The sequence below is a fragment of the Aedes albopictus genome, chromosome 3 (assembly GCF_035046485.1).
Source record: "Aedes albopictus strain Foshan chromosome 3, AalbF5, whole genome shotgun sequence".
NCBI lineage: Eukaryota > Metazoa > Arthropoda > Insecta > Diptera > Culicidae > Aedes > Aedes albopictus.
Window position 1 is genome coordinate 814,274 of NC_085138.1, and position 23,121 is coordinate 837,394.

Genomic DNA, 23,121 nt, shown 5'->3' on the forward strand with positions numbered 1-23,121 from the left:
ACTACGGTGAGGCAGGTTTCACCTCGTTCAATTGTTTGGACCACTTTGAACGGCATTGCTTTTCACAAAAAACTTTTTTTGCACTGACTTATTTATGCGTTGCACGGCAATGATGAAGCTGTAAATATTGCTGTGGTAGAAGTTTGATGCGGGTTGATGCACACTGAAGCGTCAAAACCGCACTGCCACTGGGGTATGGATGCGGTATGGAAGTTTCGTGCGAGTGTTTCTTATCTGTATCTAAACAGAAAAATGTAAGCATGAGCATTATTAAAACGCAACTCGAGTATGCTTTGTGTCACAAACAATTCATGATCAAGCAAAATAATTTCATCATTGTGGCGTTCGTGTGCATCGACCTTTAAGTTTTCGATCAAAGAGAAGTGGCATTTAAGACAGTAAATTGAAGACTGTTTGGCTTGTAAATTGTCATCATTATTGTTTTTTCTAGATGATCCAACTTTATCGATGCTTTTGTAAAAGCAAACCGCTCTTGTTTATATGAAGTATATGGAACAGCCATGTTTTTTTATGTTTTTGCATTTTTGCACTTTTAAAAACTTTCATTTACCATGGTATTTCAATTAATAATGAATAATTTAATTTCGTAATGTTATTTTACAGTAGAAAGGATCACTCAATGCCAAATAATTCCACAAATAATTATGATTTTTACATTCTGGTACTGAACTATATTTCGATTTATTCAAAAGAAATGTTAAATAATAACTTGTTCGAATGGCGCGCACATTATTTCAAAGTTTTTCGGCACTTTACACAATAAACTTTATTCCGCACATACAATTTGATGGGAATATAAAAAATATTTCTTCACGTATTCACGTACGGAATATGTTTTATCTATTATGGCGTTTTATTTTTGCAACTTTTTAGAATTTCTTTTATGTCATGCATTTATGAAGATGAATTGAATGTTATAAATTCTAAAATGTTTTTATCGTCGCTTTATTTAGTGTAAACGGCAAGGAAGAAGGGTAAGCAGCATAGGTCTGGTTACGATAAATGCCAAACAACTTTTATTAAAGTTTGCATATGGTTTAGAAATGGTTTCAAAGGATACCGTCACGTAACCCATTTGTTTTCATTCAGCCACAAAATGCTTGAAAAATTTACTCTTTGAAACCTTCTCTAGAGTGGGCCAACTGGACAGATTCTACTCTCAGTGACGTTTTAGTGTACGCAACCAAGATGAAAACGCATTTATTTGGGTTTTATTGATTTTGGTTTATAATACTCTTGAAGCAATTCATAAAACTTAAAATGTTACTTGGGTTGTTAACTTTTCCTTCTTTGCACTATGTTCTCAAGTCCATTTGTGCTCTATACCCGAGCAGAGGGGAATACCTTCCAAATACCATGCAAAGAGCAACCTGTGCTCTAATACCAAAAATTGTAATTGCTATGTTATTCTACGAAATTTTATGAGAACACCATAATAACAATTAGAGGTATTTGAGCAGAGTTTGGTATTGATGCGATATTTGTTTATTTAGCAGTGAAAATGACCGAAGAACAAGTTTCGCTATTACATCTTAGAGCTATCTAAAAATGTTCAATTTAATAACAAGAAATGTTATTACTTTGTTATTCAATATCTTTTGAATAACAAAAACTGGACTTGAAATTTTAGGTATGCATTTATTATCGAAATAACAAGACTTGTTATTTTCTAGGTGTTTTTTATACTAAATTATGGTATTTGTTTTTGTTATTTTGCCTCTTATTACAGCCTAATGAAGGGCATATCGAGGTATAATGGTATTTGAGATTAATACCATGATATCCCGAGCAGGAGAAAATAAGACACGATCGCTGAAGTACTAGAATTGAAGTAGTGAGCTGAATTTTTGTATGGTGAGAAGGTCGATTCTCCGTTTCTGCAATGAAATGGAATAAAAAGCGTGGGTATTATGATTCCTTGCCTAATTTGATGCTGTTTGAGCAAAACTTTGAGTAACTGTGTTGTTTACGTTGCAAGAAATGGAGAAAGCAATAACATGGTTACCCAAAGTTTTGTTCAAACATCATCAAATTAAGCAAGGAATCATAATACCCACGCTGTTTAATCCATTTCATTGCTGAAACGGAGAATTGGCCTTCTCACCATACAAAAATTCAGCTCATTACTTCAATTCTAGTACTTCACCGATTTTGCCCTATTGCAGAAGAATACCTAAAATACCTAAAATAATAACTGGTGTGTCTTTTGTCCATAATGCGTAAATAATGATATCAGGTATGGCAATACCTAAATAATAATCAGCGATTTTTCCATACAAATAGCGACTTTTCCATAATTGAATAATACCTCGAGCAGTCCTCAAAACCAAACCAATAACTCATTGAGGTATTTTATTAATACCTACAAAATACCAAAATAAGTTATTTTGAGTACCTGGATAACCGACCAGAACCTTGTCTTGGTATGATACCTGACTTTGGTATGAACCAGTTATGTGTCAGTTATTCATTCCTGCTCGGGATGTTATGCAGTTGTTATTCTTTTCTGCTCGGGTAGTAGAAAACACCAGAATGATTTTGGATGCGAGTGGAGGTCGGTTCATCATCGTTATTGCACCTTTCTCGTTATTCGTTCAAAGAGGCCGGTAAAGTACTCTCCGTACGGAAATACGATCTACCCTGAGCGCTCTGTCAAATCAGTCATATACAATCATCTAGGTTTAGGTCCCTTCTCATTGCTTGATTCCGGGACATTAGAAGGAGGACTCGCAGACCTGGGTGGGCGGTACGGAAGGCGTTGTTTGGCCGGCAATTTGTCTTCAATGAATTTTTCTCAATTGCTCGTCATCAAGCATAGATTGTACATAAATTTATTTGCTCTACATCACATTTAAGATAAGACATAATCAACAATCGTTCCACAATACTATGTTGGAAAAAGGTGCTACGTATGGCCATATTTTCAGAGGCGGCGAAATCAATGGGTCGTAGGCCGTTTTCGTTCGTCTGCTGGTGAACATTGAACTTACCAATCGTCGGTCTAAATTCCTCCTCCTGGCCTACCCGAGCGTTCAAATCTCCTATGATGATGTTGACGTCGTGGCTTGGGCAGCGATCATACTCACGTTCGAGCTGCGCGTAAAATGCATCCTTGTCATCATCAGTGCTTCCGGAGTGAGGGCTGTGCACGTTTATTATGCTAATGTTGAAGAATCGGCCCTTGATCCTCAACCTGCACATTCTTTCGTCGATCGGCCACCAATCGATCACGCGCCTCTGCATATCACCCATCACGATGAAAGCTGTTCCCAGCTCGCGTGTGTTGCCGCAGCTCTGGTAGATGGTATGATTACCTCTAAACGTTCGCACCATGGATCCTGTCCAACACACCCCCTACAGCGCAACGATGCCGAAACCGCGGTCCTTCAGTAGATCGGCGAGGATGCGGGTGCTCCCAATGAAGTTGAGAGATCGGCAGTTCTACGTATGTACCGAGTTTCAAATCGCCAATGGGGTCATTGCCGTTGGTCTCAGTTCGTATTATTATGTTGCTGATTTTCCGTTACAATGGGTTTTTACGACTGGCTCGTAGGGCCTGACACCAACCCCCTACTTTCCGGAGGACCATAGTGCAAAGTTGAGCGTAGAGTACTTCCCTGGCACTCGGACGTAGATCAACCGCCCCTAACATGGGGATCAGACGCTGTTGTGAGCCGCTCCTCCTGGAGAACAGACGCTCAGGTTTGCCGAAGCAAACCCCCCTTTCCCTGTCAGCCTACGACCAAAGTTCCCACCGGGATTGGTTACCCGATCTCCCCTTAGGTTGCTCGTAGTTTCCGGCCGGTACCACGAGGAGGTAGGAATAGAAGTTGCTGGGCAGAGGCTAGTGGATCACAATGGGATCTGAATTGCGCAGCATACCCAGCCTTTACCGTGCCTCATCGTCACATATTTACAGATACTGCTTCCATAGAGATTCCAAAAAAAGTCTCCTTGGATGCATGCACGAGTCATACTGTGAATTCTCCATTGCTGTATAACCTCTCCAAGTTGGCGAAACTTCAGCTAATAACACTTTTTTTCTGCAGTTTGCTGCATCCATCCACAATGGCACTCAACCCTCAACTAGTCACTCATTCATTAATCACAACTTGTAATAATTGAAGGCTCGAAATCGCTGCTACCAAACCTCAGCCCTCCACTGCATCCAATAAGGATCGAAGGAGGAGGAGGAGGCGGTGTAATAATAGTTGCGCATGCAATCTCGGTTTCACATCCTGGCACATTCCACCTGTGCACATTTATGGCGATTCACGTACATATGAATGTCCAAATCAAGGGGGTGGCAGCGCGGCGGTTCGGTTGAGAGAACATGGTGCGCGGTACAATTTCCGGTCAACTCCTCCCCATCCCTCGGGTCGGGTCGGTGGCGAAATACGTGAGGCCAACGACGAACCAACAAGCAATTATGAACCGGTATAATGAGCTTTCCACGTCAAACTTGTAGTGTGAATTATGGTTGCTTCGCAACAGGGTCGGATTAAAGTTTATTGAGTTAAAGCAAAGGTTTACACTTCTTATAGCCCTGCTTAGGCCCGTATCAAAAGTAGGACTAGAGTAAAAATAGAAATCTAATGATAAGAAATTTTCACATTTTCTCATTGATGGCTTTCTGTACCAATCCACCATGGTTCTGCATAATTTAATACTACTATTTCGAACACACAAACATCTTCGGCAGAACCAGGATTTAAAAACAGATATTCTTTGAATTACTGAAACAGATTAGTGTTTTTGAACGTAAAGTCTACACTGGAACCTGTTTCTCTGTTCAGTGCTCATTGAGCACTTCCTCAATTACCAATTGAAAGCTTTTTCTGCCAATAATCATGTGTAATGTGTATATTGTCTAGTAGGCATGAAGATACTCTATGCCCAAGGAAGTCATGGAAATTTCCATGACTAAAAGTTTGTGGATCGACCGAGAATCGAACTTGTGACCCTCATCATGGTATTGTTGAATACTCGCGCGTTTCTCGCTTTGGGGCCCTTATCAAACTTTCATCAAACGTTTTAAAACTCCTAAATTCACAAAGTAAGAAGTTCATACTGAAGAAGTGGTTGAATCCGTCAATCCGACCCTGCTTCACAGCGATCGAATCCCGGTTGTCCATCCCAGGCTAAACATGATTCCGCCAACCGAGATGCCAGGTAGGTATGGCACTATGGCAATCCAAATTATTTGTACACCGAGATGAGATTCACCGGTTGGATTGGATGTAGGAGACCAGGAGCGCGGCGGGCGGACTGGATTGACGTTTGACGTGGCAGTTGTTGTTATTGCTTTGGGGAATGGGTAATTGATGCAATATGGCTGATTGGTTCTGACAGCAGGTCATCCAGCTATTAGGATTAATTTGGTGAATGAAATCTCGTTTGGATGTTACGGAGAGAATTTCAGTGAAAATTGGTTTACCACTAAAGATAGCCTTTGGTTTATAGGAAAATTTGATGAATTCAGCGAAAATATTTCAGCTTTCCGATTCTATCAAAGGATGATGACGAGATGCCTCGATATAGCTTTTCAATAGCTTTACAAGGCTCTCGTCTATTTGGTATTTTTCAAATTGATTTTCAGCCATTAAACGAAAAAACATCTCCAAAAATGTTTCATACCAGAGGCCTATGCCTCTTGTGCATTTTCCGGAAGTTTGTGATGAGAAAATCCAGCACAAAAAAATAACCGGCAGGAATTTTTGTCTTTCCTGGGAGTATTGAAATTATATAAAAACTTATAGCGCAATAGAACACCAAATGTCCTTTATTATGCGGGAAATAATAAACCTTGCCAGGAATCCTGCCTGAAAGTAATTCCTGTCTAAGAACTCCTGTTCAATATCGAATCCGATAGCACCTTCTAACATAACCGTGAATCTTTCTCGCCCAGACTACGAAACACGCTGAAATCAGCAACAAAGGAAAGCATATCGAACACCGATTATATTTAGTCCTATAGAATTCGGTACTCGAAATTACTTGAACTATTAGCAACAGCATCCAAACACATAAAATTTGCCCGGTAGTGGAATTCTGGAAGAAAGTTTTCTGCAGTATTATTTTAATGCTACTGCAAAAAGTTTTAATCCTAGAGTTATAAGGCGATAGCTCTATTGCAGATTCAGAGACCCGCATTTCAGAATAGCTGGACGAACACGTCTATTCAGAAGTCACTTTCACTTACAATAAGCCCCACATGTGTATATTACCGTTATCATTTGGATAATGATAATGCAAACACACTTCCTGATTCACAGGAAATCTTTGAACCTGGCGCGTATTATTAAGTATTAGTCCATTTTGTTATAGTAACAGTAACTGGAACATTCTCACCGGAATCCATCCAAGGTGGCGCTGCGCTGCCATCACCATGGAAACGTCTTCATTGCACAGTCAGGCTTCCTCCTCGTCTCGCCTCCATTGCGCATGCAGTCAGTCATCATTTGAACATACTTTAGTTTAGCTCACACGAAATTATGAATGTTAAGCCGCACGGGATGATTCTGTAATCAGTCGCGAATCTCTGATGGTATGGCGGTGAAACATTTTGGCCACCTCCAATACCGTAAACCGGGGTCAAATTGATCTCCGGGTCGAAATTGATCAGACGATTTTCCGTTAGATAAAACATACTTCTAATAGTTTCCAAGCAAATATCGTTTAGTATCGGTTCCCAACTGCACGATAGTTGAAATGAAATCAATTAAAATATGCTAAGCCTAACCGGAAACCGTGTGATCAATTTCGACCCGAAGATCAATTCGACCCCGGTTTACGGTACGTAAAAAACCACGTAAAAACAGCTGTCAAAAACTTCACAATGGAGAACAACCGGAAGGCGTAGCGCCAGCACATTCCTGCACTCTCGAAGCGAATTTCAGCACCGTTTGCGTATCCGAACTACTTTAGCAGCGACATTTAAGGTGAAGATATGACGAAGCCACACCTCAAATTTTCAAGAGCACAAATCTATAGAACCGAATACCGGTTTGTGCTGAAAAGCTGGTCGATTGGTCACCACCAGCGAGAGATCAAACGATCAACTTTTCAGCGTGGTGCGATATATGGTTATTCAGATTTGTACTCTTGAGAAGGTGTGGCTTCGTCACCTCAAATACACACAATCCTTTTGCACGATTGGTATGAACAATTTTAAATTTTGCGAAATCAATCAATCCATTTCTTACTATAAAAATTATCACAGAACAAGCACTGTTTCACACGCGGAAACTATCCGAATGGCGTAGCCCGGCCAAACCGTCAGTAGAATCACAAACAAAAAATGAGAAACGTGAAACAAACTTGACGAGCAAAACCAAATACGTCTGCACGCGGCTACGCCTACTGCGTTTTTTTTTCAACAGCATCCAAACACATAGAATGCACAAAAAATCCTCCAGATGACGTAGTACATACTACCAACTGTTTCAGCATTCGTGAAAAAAAGTTAACGCAACGCGAAACTCAACTTGGAAACAATTTTTCATAGTTCTTCCTGAAAATAATAATATACATTTTCATTATCTATATTCACAGAGAGCAAATACTTTTTCACACTATCCGGAAAGCATTACGCAATTTTAAATCGATGTTCACAACATCGATGTTTTTGTTTCGATTAATCTATTTTTTGAATCGATGCTGAAGCCCTCAAGGGGCTAGTCGCTCAGAACATTGTGCCAAGAGGTGCCAAGCACACCGTCTTATACGCTGTGTGGCACACCAAGGCACTCTGAGGCACAATTTTGACACTTGAGTTTGGGTGAAAAAACTAGGCAACCATGTGCATTTGACTTGCAAAATGAAAACAAACAGTTGGTTGTCTTGGTAGTTGCCAAGCAAAATCAGAATCATCGAGCAGTGGCACTTCGGGGCACACTGAGGCACAATTCAATACCCGGTGGCACACTGAAAATGGGAGCAGGCCGTTAGGCCGAAGACCATTAGGCCGAATGCCGTTAGGCCGAAAGGGTCGTTAGGCCGAAAGGGTCGTTAGGCCGAATAGGTTGTCATTATATGTGTCTACTGATTTTATCGTTTTATATTGCACAAAACGAAATAAACATGAGAAAAGTCGACGTCATAGGGGAACTGCAGGGGAAATCAAAAAGGGAACAGCGCAAAGGCAACCAGTTCAATAAAATAAAATAGAATACGCTGTACAAAGTGTGAGTTCAGCTGCCGATTGGAATCGCTTACGTAGTGCCCTAGTGGACAAAAAAGCTGTAAGCAGAAGTGGTTAAGAATAAATATAGCATTTCAGCTATTAAATTTATCATCGGGGATTTGTCCTTCTTTTAAACATAGGCTGTTCTTTGTAGTTTTAATGTTCTACTCACTACCAGAATTACAGCAGTTAAATTTTTCATCGGAGATTTTTCCTTCTTTTGAATATAGGCTATTCTTTCTAGTTTAACTTATCTTTCATCGGAGATTTTATCTTCTTCTAAACATAGGCTGTCTCTCTAGTTTTAGTGTTCTACTCACTATGAGCATTACAGCTTTTTTTTTGCATCAGAGATTTTTCCTTCTTTTGAAAATAGGCTGTTCTTTCTAGTTTAACTGTTCTACTCATTATAAGTATTACAGCCATTATTTTTTGCACAAGAGTTTTTCCTTCTTCTGTATATAGGCTTTTCTTCTAGCCTAACAGTTATACTCACTATGAACATAACAGCTATTAAATTTTTCATCGGAAATGTTTCCTTCTTTTGAAAATAGGCTGTTCTTTTTTCATCATAAAGATTACAGCCATTAACTTTTTCATCAGAGTTCCTTCTTCTTCTGTTTTACTCATTAACGTATTATAGCTATCAACTTTTTCATCTGAAATTTTTCTTCTTCTAAACTCTTTCTAGTTTAACTGTTCTGTTTCAAGGTGGTAGTCTACTGCTGCTCTTCAGTTTTAATGTTTTACTAATTATGAGGATTACAGCCCTCAACAGAGTTTTTCCTCCTTCTGAACATAGGGTGTTTTTTCGTAATATTACTTTTATACTCACTATAAGCATAACGGCTAACAACTTTTTGATCGAAGATTTTTCCTTCTTTTAAACATAGGCTGTTCTTGCTAAGTTTTAGAGAAACCGATTCAGTTGCACTAAATCTTGTTAATCATGTTCATACCGGAACTCTGAATTTGTTCCCGGTGTAACTATATTTTTGACTTTAAAACGCGAAAATCTATGAGTGTAAACACACTCAATTTAATTCAATTTCAAGGTCGTTCCCTTAAACATTAAACAGTTTCATACCATCCAGTTTCTAAAGCAAACCATTCAACCTTACAACCCATTTGGCCAAGTGACCAGTTCGGCCTAACGACCCGACCCATCCGGCCTAATGGTATATTCGGCCTAACGACCCTTTCGGCCTAACGACCCTTTCGGCCTAATGACCCTTTCGGCCTAACGACCCTTTCGGCCTAACGGCATTCGGCCCACCGACATTCGGCCTAACGGCATTCGGCCTAACGGCTTTCGGCCTAACGGGGTAGAACCGTCCCAATCCCAATTTTGCATTTTTATTTTTATTTTCTTCTTCGTTTTCTTGTTTGTTTTCATTTGTAAATAATTATGCTTAAGTACTAGAATAAATAAACCAAACCTGTAAATATGTAAATAAATTCCCATAATCCTTTCCAACGATACCATTCACACTAAAATTAAATATAATATAATAAATAAACTGAATTAGATAAAAATATAAATGAATTAAATAAATTTGAATTTGAACTTTCCATACCCTATTATCCCCCTGGTATCTCAACGTTAAACCATTTCCCATCCTATATGTACATATTCATCATGGCGCGCGGTATCAACTTTGCGGAGACAAACCCTCCCGGGAAATGTTCTCCTATGCTTGGGAATTGCGGAGTCATGGAATGCCTTATAAGCCTAAGCAGGCTCAAGCTAGGCCTCTTTTCGGTAACGAAATTCCGACAGTTCAATTCGTCCGTTATTTTAAAACTTGCAATTTAATCTCCCCTCGCAGGAACGAAATCCTAATTAGTGCCGTAGTGAAAGTATCGGCGGTGATTTCTTTTTTTTTTTCATTTTCTTATCGGGGGTGAAGAAGTGCTCCAGTCAGTGAAGCTAATGTGAAGTTTGGTGCAACGGACGATTTCCCACCAGCCCCGTGTGGTCGAACTGGACAAACAGACTCAACCAGGAACGCTAGAAGAAGTTTTGCCGGCGGGTATCCAGCACCCCAACCCGATCGTCGACGAAGGCGTCGGTGAGTAAGCCGACTTGGTCGCCGCCATCTGGCCGAAAGGTACCCGGCCCGAAAGATCAACGACAGTATCGACAGGTGAAGTTGAATAGTGCATTCCTTTTTTCCATTGAATTCCCTTCCCAAAAATTAATAAATCGAAGTTGTAAATATTTAATTTCTTAGTATTAAAGCATAATTATTTCGCGCGCAATTCCCTTTCCTCCCTCTTTCGTGCATGAAATTGAATTCGCGGTGCAAGATTGGGAAGTGAGTCCGCCCAACAATTCTCACATTTCTCCCGGACAGACCCTGAGAGGGCTAAGTGTAAATAGTTCTTCAAAATTTTAATTGTAAATAGTTTTGTGAATATTGATTTTTTTCCCTGAAATTACTTTTTTTGCTTTTTTTCTTAGTGTTAGTATTATTTTTTACCTTTTTCTTAAATTATATTGAATTAAATAGTAAAAAAGTAACACCCTCCTCAGGTTCCTCCAGAAATTGCTCCAGGGATTCCTCCAGCGATTTTTCCAAAATGTCCACCAGAAGTTCTTCCAAGAATTTCTCCAGAAATTTCTCTAAGGTGTCCTCCAGGAATTCCTCAAGATGTTTCTTCTCCAGGGATTCCTCTCAGATTTTCTCTAGGGAATCCTACAGGAGTTCATCCAGAGGAGATCGAGATTTTTTTTCCAAAATATGCGCTTGGCATTCATCCAAGAGTTTCTCCAGAATTTCCTCCACCCATTCATCCAGGAAATCCTCCAGAGACGGCTCGATGAACAATCTCAATTTTTGATATTAAATTTATTTAGACAAATACTCCATAGTCCATTGTACTTCATGCTGCAAACGAACCATTTTATGGTTTTGCAACATTTTATAATATCGAATCGATGTGAAAACATCGATTCAAAGCATTCTATGTATTAAATCGGTGAATCGATTTTGCTAGCCCGATGCGAATCGATTCACAAAAATCGATGTCTCAGCCAAACTTTCCCATGACAGATAATTACAAAACACAGCCTACTATACAAGTTGCTCCGATCTCCTGTCCAATCAATTGTTTCAAACTGCATTCAGAAAAAAAAAATGCACGGTGGCACTTTACTCTTAACATTTGAGCTTTTTTGTCCCTAGTGTGCGCTTCAACTGGGACAAAGCCTGCTTCTCAGCTTTCGTATATCATGTGGCCGGCACAACGATACTTTATGTCCAAGGAAGTTTTTACGAAGTTTCTGGAGCGAACAAGAATCGAATGCGTCATCTTTCTTCAACATAGTATTTCTGAATAGCCGTGCACTTACCGCATCGGCCCAATGAACCCTTAAGATTTGTGCCTTCGAAATTCATATCTAAATTCAATGTGATATCTCAACATAATGGGTTTAGTATTATAATCTTTCATCAATTGGCTTTTTCCGATTCCGACTAGTACTCAGATTATAGCAATTTACAAACACGAATCGAATTAAACGAAAATACACAATAACACCCTCTGTGCCGGCTGAAAACGCACTTCACAGTGAAAAACCTCAAATTTGCACCCAACTGTCGTTGCCCTGTCGCCGGTGCGGTGTCGTTGCTACGGCCTAAGCCCTAGAGCCATTTGCCAACCAGCAGGAAAATTTCATTTTCCCGTTTGTCACCAAAAAAATAGATGGATCTACGGCTGCAGACAGGGGTGTTTAAAGCACAGCGTGCCGTCTTTCTCGACAAACCAAAAGTGATGAAAAAATTGAATTCCATTTTAGGTTTCCGATACCCTACAGCACTGCACTGATGCTAGCGAGCCATAGCTAACAACAACACTTCCTGCTGAGCGTGTCGACCAGGGAAGTCGAACGTGGGCGTAACCAATTTCGATTTAGTTGATGAACTTACGCATATTTGGAAGCAAATTTTTCGTATAACCAAAGTTTAAGCATGTGTTTTCATAAACAATCTATTCCCAGGATAACCTAATCGAAGCTATCCATGTTTCTTAGAAAATCTGAATTATGTAAAGTGAAATAAACTTATTTGCGAAACATGGCCGGCCGACCATGATTGATAACGTTATTTTGGTTCTCACGGTGCCTTTCGTTGCCAATCGATCTTATCGTAGATCGATGGAAAACAATAGATACATGGCCAAAATATGAATTCCTCTTACCCATCCATCACCCTGTCCTATCCGAGTTGTTTCAGGGTTTGAAATGCATGTCAGTTGCTTAGCTCCCGCACATTTCGCTACCCTCATCTCACATCGCTGCCACGAGACAATAATTTTCCATTCGAATCGAGCACTATATCAAGGATCCTTCATAAAATTTTAGTTTTTATGTAGTTTTCACCTGAACCAACCTGAAACAGCTGCGGTGAACCCTATCCCAAACCGAAAATAAATTCGAATTCCGGCAAACATTAGAAGAACACCCAAGTCACACTCGAGTCAGTGCCGGGAAAGGGTGTAGGGAAACAAAGGAACGCCACCCCGTCGTGAGTGAGTGAGTGATTGACGGTGTGTTTTTCCAACATTTGCACCTTCCTAGGATTTGCGTGCTCTGTCTCTGCGCCACCGCCACGCCACACGACGACGACGACGACCACAGCCACATGGTACACGTGCGAAAAATCATTCCACCATCTGGCTTTTACGATCGCCGCCCGGTCGAGCCGCCTACCTTCGATTCCGGTCGCTAGGCAAGGTAGTCGATTTAAGGGGATATCGGTATGGTATGCGCCACTGAGACATATTTGCATATTTGCATTTGGTGTTACCAAAACCTTCTCTAACCTTATAACATCTACTCAACGAAGAAATAAGTTTGCTTTGTGCCGGTATCGGTTAACTAAATCTCCACATTAAACCCGTCTAAGATGTTACGCTAGGTGCACCCAAGGGTGCACCACGCTGACGTTGTGCACGTCCAGCGTACATTTCTAGATAATATTGATCCCAACATTTAACAATGGCGCCCGAGCCTTCCAAATAAAGGAATAAGTAAAAAAAAAAAACATTTAACAAGTTAGTGCAAAGTGACGAAGATCATCCATAGCTCTCGTCGTTTGAATACTTCAAGTGCAAGCAAGGCACTCTTCGAGCATGGTCGAAGTAATTGTTTATGTAGAGCAGGGGCTTTCAGATTGTGCTATGCAAGACTTCAGAAATTCCACTTTCCTCTTTAGAAATCGAATTGAAACGTAAACGACTGATTACAAGGAATGTTGTTACCCTACCTTTATTTTCATATAGAGTAAACCTTTCAATAATAATAACAAGCCAGATTCTCGACAATGTTAGAAAAGGTTCCGACTAGACGTGTGCGCCGAAGCATGTTCATCGGCGGCGGCGTTTATAGTAATTTGAGGCAGCGGCGGCGGCATATTCGACGTGGCCTTATTTTTTTTAGCAAAATGCTAAAAAACGTTCTTAAGTACAATTTTTATCCATTTTGTGTGAAAGGTGTAAACGTATGTAAATCAGATATTTCAATAAAAACTATCCTTGCAAGTATTATGCTATACATCATGGTTTCCCAAACTGTGGGTCGCGACCCCCCAGGAGGGTCGCCAGCCTTCATCCAGGGGGTCGCGAGGGACAATAAAATATTTTACTGTAACAGACAGCAAATGAGGGAATTTCTATGGGGGGTCACGAAAACTACGTCTGCTTACAAAAGGGGGTCGTGCGACCTGAAAGTTTGGGAACCTATGCTATACATTTTAGAAAGTATCCTTGAGGACGTTTACCAGAAAATTTATAAAGGATTCCTCTCGATAGAAATTCACAACGTCGCACGTCTCTTCTTACGATATTCTTTTCTAAAACTCATTTAGACCAGTGCTGTCATGATAAAATCTGATAATTTTTGAAGTTCTGCTAGGGTTCTTTCCAGGAATTTCTCGAAGGATTCTTTCATGCGTTTCTTCAGGAATTCCTCCAGAAAACTCTCAATAGATTCTTCTGGAAGTTCCTCCAGGGGGCTTCCTGGAAGATCTTCAGATATTCCTTCACGGGTGGGAATTTCTCTAGAGATTTATAGAAACCTTCCTTCATGGGTTCGTTCAGATTTTTTTCCGGTGACTCTTAAACAATCCCTTCAAAGATTCTTCAGAAGTTCCCTTAAAAATCACTCCAGGATTTATTTCTTGGCATTTCTCCAGGAATTTCTCAAGAATATCTCTTCTTGAAAATACTGCATAGCATTCTCTAGTTTCCAGGATATTTATTTTTGTGATACCTTTATAAATATGTACTTCACAAATTCATCTAAGGAAATTGTATCCAGGAGTTTTATCCACAAATGCCATTTAGACATTGTGCAAGAAATTCTTTCAAGAATCCAGAAGTATGTCCAGGAGTTCTTCCAGAATTTGGTCCAAATCATCCTCCAACAATTCGTTATGGGATTTTTTCAAGAATTCTTTTAGTATGTACCATTGTCTGAAATTTTTACATGAATTCCCGATGAATTGTTTTCAAGGATTCCTTCAGAAACTTCTTAATTACTTGATTCAGTAATTCTTCAAGGGTGTTCTTTAAAAATGCCTTAAGCGATTTTATCAGAAACTAATCCAGTATATGTTTTCCTTATTTTTTTTCCAAAAAAATTTCATAAAATTCTTCTAGAAATTCCTCCAAAGCCATCTCAGGAGTTTTTTTTACCCTGTTGGGGAAATTAAACAACTGCGTCCAATTAACTGAACTTTTGTGGCGAATCTCAGAAGCTCCTCAAGGACTTTTCCAGGAGTTTGCCCAACGTTTGTTTCTGAAATTGTTCCAATGAAATTAAATCCCATCAGGAAATGTTTAAACAATATATATTGTTTATCTAATTCCTGAAGAGTATGTGAAAGAATACCAAGTATTTTTCTGAAATAATTCAAGAAAGAGTTGCTTAAGAAATTTCTGGAAACTCTCCTTCAGAAACTCTTGGTGAAATTCCTACAAGGATTTATTAATAAATATTCCAAGACAAATCTAATAACAAAATTCATGGAGGATGTTCGGAATGAATTCCCGAAGGAATTCATGAACATAGTTTTAAAAGAATCCCTGAAAGAATGTCTGGAGAAATACTCTAACTTCTGTAAAGATTATTAGAAATTTCCAAAGTAATATATGTAAAACTTTCTTGGAATTAAAGAATTTTCTAAATGCCAAAGAAGCAAATAACCACAAAACATTGGAGAATATGATGCCGTTTTGAAAAATCCAACTTATTACGTATTTTAGGGTGTTCCAGAACGAAATCTATCAAAAAACAACTTTTTAAGGTTTTTCTGATTACAAATGTGATAATTATACATTTTTCCTACAATTTTATTGGCATACGTTGTTCGGAGAACTTGTAGCAAACAAGTATAGCTTTCAATTTCTGCCGAAAGAATTAAGTTTTGACAAGTTTTAGTGTAGTTGTCATTTTTGGAAGTTCAAAAATAGTATAAAAACACAAAATTGATTTGATGCACCTCTTAATTTCAATGGATTTGGCTGAAATTTTGACCAGTTACTTCTTTTAGGATGCCAATCAAAATATGTGGGTGGACTTGAGAATCAGAGAACATTTTTGAAAAGGTGGATAGGCCTACTGGGAATTGTGTATCATTGTACTTGCCTCACAATATGTATACAAATTCATGCAATCGCAGGTAAAGATAGCCCTTCAATTATAAACTGTGAAAGTGCTCAAAGAACACTAAGTTGAAGCGAGGCAGGCCAAGTCCCAGTGGGGACGTCGAGTCATAAAGAAGAGGAAGAAGACGTGAAGGAATACCCGGAGGAACTCATGAACTAGGGTGAGTGTTCCAATTATGGCTATAGTACCAATTATTCGCCATAGTTGATTTTCACCCTTTAACGATGTAAATCAACAAGAAAATGTTTGTGAACAACAGATCACGTTCACAAAAGATGGTTGCACTCATTTAAACTCCACATTTTGCTCAAATTATGGTAGAAATAAATCATTTTCCTTAAAATTTCGACTTCCTTGCACCCTTTTTCGCCATAGTGCACCAGTTTTGGCTTATCCCATAAGGAATGCATGTAAATAGTGCGAAAAGGAACCGATGTTAAAAAATGTCACCATAGCTGGTACAGGGTTCCTATCATTGGCACACGCCGTTATAAATACTAAAAATAGTTTTAGGTCCGTTTCTATATTTTTCCTGAAAAGTATGGAATCAAAGTTATCTTTTAACATATTGATGACATTCGTTGGTTTTCTCGTTATTTTTGTACAAATAATTTCCTTAGATAGTGTCATAGCAGGTACTGGTACAGGCATCATGGAACACTTCTGAAGAATGTTCGGGAGGCACTCCATGAAGAAATTTATAGAAGAAGCCTCAAAAGAATTTCTGAAGGACGAACATCCATAAGTTACGCCACGCTTTGAGGGGCGAGGGGCTCTGAAGAATGTGATATATTCAGAGAAGGAGGAGGGAGGGAGGGTTTGGTTGAAAATGGAGATTTTTGCAGGACCTTATGGAATTTCTAATAAATCAATGGAGCCATTTAAGGAGGTTCTCCATAGAAATTCTTTGGAAAATTTGTGGAAGAACTTGAAACATCTCAACATTTTTTTTAAGAATCCTTGAAGACATTTCTGAAAGTATTCCCGGAGAAATTGCTGAAATAATCCATGGGAGAGTTTCTTAAACATGGAGTTTTTTAGAAGAATTCATGGTGAAATTTCTGTAGGGACCTCTATAGGAATTCCTGAAGATTGCATGGAATACATGCCTTCAAGAATGTCATTCGTAAACTGTCATGAAAAACTTTCAAGAGATAAACAAAGAATATGTAGGACAGGGGTTCTCAAACTTTTCCAGCTTGCTATCCACTTTCATTTGTAATAGAATTTGAAGACCCACCAGTTGGTAGGGTATTGTACCATTTGGGCAGGTGTTCCTATTTTGGGCACTTGCTGCTATAACTAAGTCAATTTCAAACCGATATATTTGAATTTTGTACAGAGTTAGATACTGTACGTGCCTGACTCTATACAAAATTTTAAATCAATCGGTTTGAAATTGACTTAGTTATAACGGCAAGTGCCCAAAATAGGTACACTTGACCAAATGGTACAAGAGCCTAGTTTTTCAATTTTCGAAATTTTTTTGAAGTTTCTACTGATTGTCAGATGAATACATTTGACCACTTTAATTGTAATTTATGTATTTCAAAAATACTCAATTAAAGATTACGATAAAAAACACTTATTCTTAAAAAGTGTTTTTTTTTTATTATTTTAAGTTCGTGTTCTGTTAAAAGTCATAATAAAGTTAAGATGCTTAGGTATTCAATTCCAGTCTGTCTCAAGAATTTGAAATAAGTTAGCAAATTTTTAAAACAAATTTAATAATTCCTGCACCATGCTATACTACAGAACATCCCAGATTTTAGAGAGTCTATCAAACATATTAGGACTGAATAAAACATAGAATTTCTACAAAGGTTTCGGAGATATAATGGCAACTTTACCCTTCGGGAGAACTTGGAGAAGATCGGGATGAAAATGCTACTCTATAGTTACAGCAAATAGGTAAACATTTTGTAGAATTTCAAGAAACGTAGTTCTGCTGCATGGCCAAATAAGTCCTCTTCATACCCACTCACTGATATTTTATTGCGTTCAATTATTCCGCTGTTCTGATTTCGGTGATGTTCAACAAAATTTTACTGAAAGTAGCAAAAAACAAATAACAAAAACCAAATGGTTCGGCGTAAATTACCAAATGAATGGTTTTTGCCTGAATTTGATATATAACTGAAAATGTAATTGCAACCAACAACTTTAACGTTTATTTCAGAAAAAATGAAAAATCTAAGATATCACCAGTATGTTTGAACCTTATGATTGTGAACTCATGTACATAAATTGTTAAAATAGTAATAGTAATACTCAATATACTTTGAGCTAAGACTTATAATATAGAATTTGGAATAGAATCAGGGAGAAACCGCAGTTCTAGATATAATTCTGCCGATTCTAAAAGAGATTAGGTATTTGTAAATTTCAAAAATGGCTAACAATATAATTTGTTAAGGTAGACATTTAAAACAATATCACTGAAACCTTCGCGACCCACCAAGAATTAGCCCGCGACCAACCAGTAGGTCGCGAACCATAGTTTGAGAATCGCTGATGTAGGAGGATGTGTTTGTGAACCTAATTAGATCACCCCCAAGATTTTTGTTTGTAATTCGTTATGGTTTACAAAATAGATTCGCTTAGTACATAAAATAGAATAAGTGAGCATCTGCTGTAAGAAACCACTAAAGCAAATCACATAAAAATGTCATAAAAGATATATAAGAAGAATATCAGAAAAAATACACCTAATATGCAGAAGGAAAAAAACAATATAAACTGTTTAAAAATTGCTATGAGGTGTCAATGGGTGGTTTGTAAAGTGTTAACGAGAAAAAAATCTTTTGTCGTTTTTTATCGGCGTGGGAAATTTTGTTCGGCGGTGTGACGACCCATACAAAAAATATTGAGGTCTCATACAAAAAGGGTGTAGTGGGGGGAGGGGGGTTGAAAAGGCTCGATTTTTGCGTGAGAATTTTTTTTTTTTAAGGGCGTGATAAAATCGGAACAATACAGTATATCTCTCTGTCTCGATAGTTTAACTGGTTTCTTCAATCTGCATACATTCTGCATTTTATTCTCTACACGTCGATATGTCAATTTTCACAGACAACTTAACTTCGTTTTCTAGTTGCAAAATATTCTAGGAATGCCACTCTGTTTGGTTTTGGTTTTTCCATTATGGAGGTTCTTTCAATTTAGTGTGCATTACAATTTGGTTCTTCAATTTGATCTCTCCTTATCTCGATTGTGCCTTTTATATTGAGAGTACACGGAGAGCCGATTGTATAAACATTTAGTGCAGGAATAAATCCGTTTTGATAGCTGTTACTTAATGGACCCAGATCAAGTGATTAATTTGTAATATGATCAAATGACTAGAGATTCCATCTAACGAAAGGGCTCGGCCATAAACTATGTAGACGCCAGCGGGGACGGGGACCAAAGTCTACGGTCCAAACATATTTTGAAATGAACAAAATTCTATGAGTGGGGAGGGTGGGACGAAGATGACCAAAAATGAGTCTACATAGTTTGTGGGTCTAAGGACCTTCAGATATACAAATGATAAGAGAGTTTATGCTGGAGGATAGTGCTATGAATATTCCTGATGTCGACAAATCGGTCATTTTGTGCATAAAGAAACACTTTATACAGTTTAGCATCACATTTTTTTTTGGAAATAGCATTTTAGCCCGATTCCCTACAATTGAAGTACATATAAGAATCAGCATGACTTCTCGTATTCATGCAGGGGTTGAACAGAATGACTCTTTCCTCTATTTATGCGTCATATCAGCTTCAAATTGTTACCATATTAGTAAAATGTTCATTTGCTGAAAAATTAACTCCCTATAGCACATTGCTTTCTCATTGTCATTAAATGCATATCGAGCAGGGTATGAAACCCGTCTTCATCCTTTGCCTGAATGTTTGAGACATCGATTGCTTGCGTTTTTTTTTTGTCAACAAGCGTTCTCACTGCCAAAAAGAATGAAAAACAAAACTAATAGCATCTAGCAGCTTTGTTTCATGTAAGATGAATGTGGGAGTACTATGCTTCAGATGGGTATCGTTTCCCTATCAAGTACATTAAAGTCGGAACCGGGACGTGGTTGGACATACCTATTTAGAGGTTTTAGTCGAATCCTGAAAAAAAAAGCAGAAGACATGCATGCGCTTTGGATTCGTTGCGAGCAAGCGGGAGCTTTGGGAATGTTTTCTGTCTTTTGCACTTTGACATTGTTGTGACGGTCACGACGACGCGGGTGGCTGTAGTGCCATGCCTACTTTGATTGCTTGATGCATTGTGGGTCTTTGCTGACCGAGCGGTAGCATAGCATACATCTATTGTCACACAACATGCATTGACAACAAAATTCTGGACGCATTCCCTTGACCTATTTTGGTTTGAAATAAATGTTCAAAAAATATGTGGCAAGATAATTCCAGGAAGAGTTGCTCATAGAAATGCTTCATTTTATGATAGATATTCAGTATTTTGGAAAAAAAAGTATTAGGTACTAAAACCTTAGGTACTAAAACAAATGAATCTTAGGTGTAACATTTGGTGGAATCACTTACCGAATAAATAGATGATGGTTTGACAGATTTCCTGAAAATTTTCGTGGGACATTGCCTGAAAATAAAACGAATGAGAAATACTAGTAAGCTTTGTTGACGAATCAGCAGAAAAAAAATGAATGTGCCTTCTATAGGGAGCTTGGCCTAAAATCCTGGAATAAGTTTGGCAAATACTCTGGAATATATCCTCATTAGCTTCTGAAGGCTGACCACAGTGCCCTTGGCAAACGCCTAGGCTGGCGCCTTGCTCGGTTTACATTTGAGCGACTCCGTGTTATCTAGGTGTCCATGGAAACGAGTTCATTTTCTGTAAGAATGGCACCGCCCAAACGTCAAATTAGTGAACTCGGGCATGGAACCATTAAGGTGAAATGAAAGTGGCTGTGCTTTTTACGCTCTATATTGGCAGAGTTATAACCTTATCATCCCAAAATAGTGACATACCATAGTTACATTTATTTACTTTAAGATAGACAATTATTTGTTTTATTTTGATGTGTATTGTTTTTCATTTGAGGTTTGTGAACAATTATAATTATGATGTTTCGCAGCAATCATCAATCAAAAACATATACATGTAACTCCGAGTTCGATTCTGGGTCAACACAATAACTTTTCGTAATGGGTATTTCGATTAATTTACGGGTGAAGATCAAATTATGCAATAATTTTGATCCCCTTGAAGAATATAATTGAAAAAGGTCATTAACTTTAGAAGTAGTACGCAAAAAAAGAGCAGAAATGTAGGTATATCGGTAATTAAACATACAATTTTCTCGCTAATTTGTATCAGATTACAAATTTAATTTAACCGTTTGATTTGAACTTCATATCCCTTGCTATCTCGAGAAAAAACGAAACAAAAATATTACCCCATTCAGTAAGCAACTGAATCCTAAATACAAATGCAAATATAGGAATGTGGAGAGGAAATGGAAATCGAAAACTCTCCACCTGCGTTACTCCAGTTAGCAGCTGGTACTGTCGGACACCCCCATACCACCCCCCCCCCCCCTTGTAGATTGGCTTCCAAATGCTGGGTGTGTGTGTGTGCGTTAAATCAAGTCGGCCGTTGTCACACTGGTGTTGTCAAGTCAACCAACAGCTTTGACAGCTTTCATATTGGTGGTGTTGCGCCAGCCGTCTGTGCCGATTGTTTCGAATTTGAATGCGGTGCAAAGCCTACCTCGATGATGATGACGGCACGTGACGCGTTTCTTCCGGTTTGTTGGAATTGAGGAGAGCTTTTGTTGCGGGTCTTTCATTTGAATCAGGACCAAACGAAGGCATTGAAGTACAACCGTCATCAACTGTTTTGCATATAGGTACGATTGCCATATTGTACTCCCCAGCGTGAATGGGGTATTATGGATTCTGCTTTTATGTTCCACGTTCGTTTTCAATGCATCCCATGTATGATTGTTTCATTACAAAACATATTGGTTTTCATCTTTACGCCTTTTATTTGAGTTTTTTTTTACTGGCGTTTCTGTCAGAATTGTGAATAAATAGTTTTCCAAGAGAAGAACATCCAAGCAGCTAAAAATAATGTTTTTGTTTTCTTTTAGATTTTGTATCTAGTTGTGCCTAATATCGTTTGAGAATCCTTTATGTTTTCATTCCAAATTTTAAAGTGCGTCTATTTTATGTGTTGTCTATTTTATGGTCAAAATTTATAACAGGTCTAAAATGTAATGTATGTGTATATTAGGGTGTCACAAAATTGCACATTGCAAAAAGCTTCGTTACTCAGCTCACCCTGCAAATGAAAGCTAAGAGCGTTGGAAACAAACTTTTGTATGACGGCAGAAATGACGTTTAGAGGTCGCCGCATGGAGATTAAAAAAATGGCCATTTTTCTTAATAAATTTCATACAATTATGTTTTACCGTACAAAAATTGGCAATACCCACCATTTTTATATTCATTACAGCTTGATATAGATCCATACTACTTGAAAAAAAAAAAATAACGAAATGTTTTGCAGGCAACTTTTAAATACTAATTTTTTGAATTTACTAAAATTTTCTGAAGACAGCATGGCGCTTTTTCAATTTACTTTTTAATGAAATTTGAAATTTCAGGTATTTTTTTTTTAATGTCACATAAGAACTACCCAAAAACACATACAAAGTAAAACATCACATATACTCAGCAAGTTTTTGTCTTGAATGTGTTTAAGAATTATGTAAAGTCTTTTCTGAAAGTTGCCGCCATACAAAAGTTTGTTTCAAATACCCTTAGCTATCATTTGCATGGTGATCCCCCAAGCCTTTTGACTTTGTGCAATTTTAGGATACCCTAAAAAATTAGTACGCCAAAAATAGACCAAATTCCGCTCAGTTCCACTGGTGGTTGTTTTGAATTCTAGATTTCACATGTTTCGTCAACGATGTTTTGAAAGAATTTGTTTACTGAAAAAAAAATCGAATTCACGAAGACACCGGGGGTTCTCAAAGACAACCCATGGCTGCGAAGAAAATCTTGGGATTCCGGAGAAATCTATCAGTTCCAGGTGTATGATAACACTGCTCGACAAAGTTTTACCAAATTTGGTGTTATGAGATGAGAAAAAAAAAGAACAGGGGTTTGGGACCGTAGAAGTGTCATAGTGAAAGAAGTTTTGAGAAATATTGGACCGGGCCTTCACAGTTTATGACCGAAGTTTGCATGGAGAGCTTGGGGCGTTCAATTGATA

General features: G+C 38.3%; 1 protein-coding gene across 2 annotated transcripts in view; it reads right to left on the bottom strand.

Annotated features, from left to right (window-relative positions):
* Positions 1-23,121, bottom strand: part of LOC109398252 (putative sodium-coupled neutral amino acid transporter 10) — a 629,771-nt gene that overhangs the window by 141,825 nt on the left and 464,825 nt on the right. For both annotated transcript variants that reach the window (XR_009995593.1, XR_009995592.1), the window contains one exon: positions 20,424-20,478. The gene's annotated coding sequence lies outside the window, so the exon portion shown is untranslated. The remainder of the gene's footprint in view (positions 1-20,423; positions 20,479-23,121) is intronic.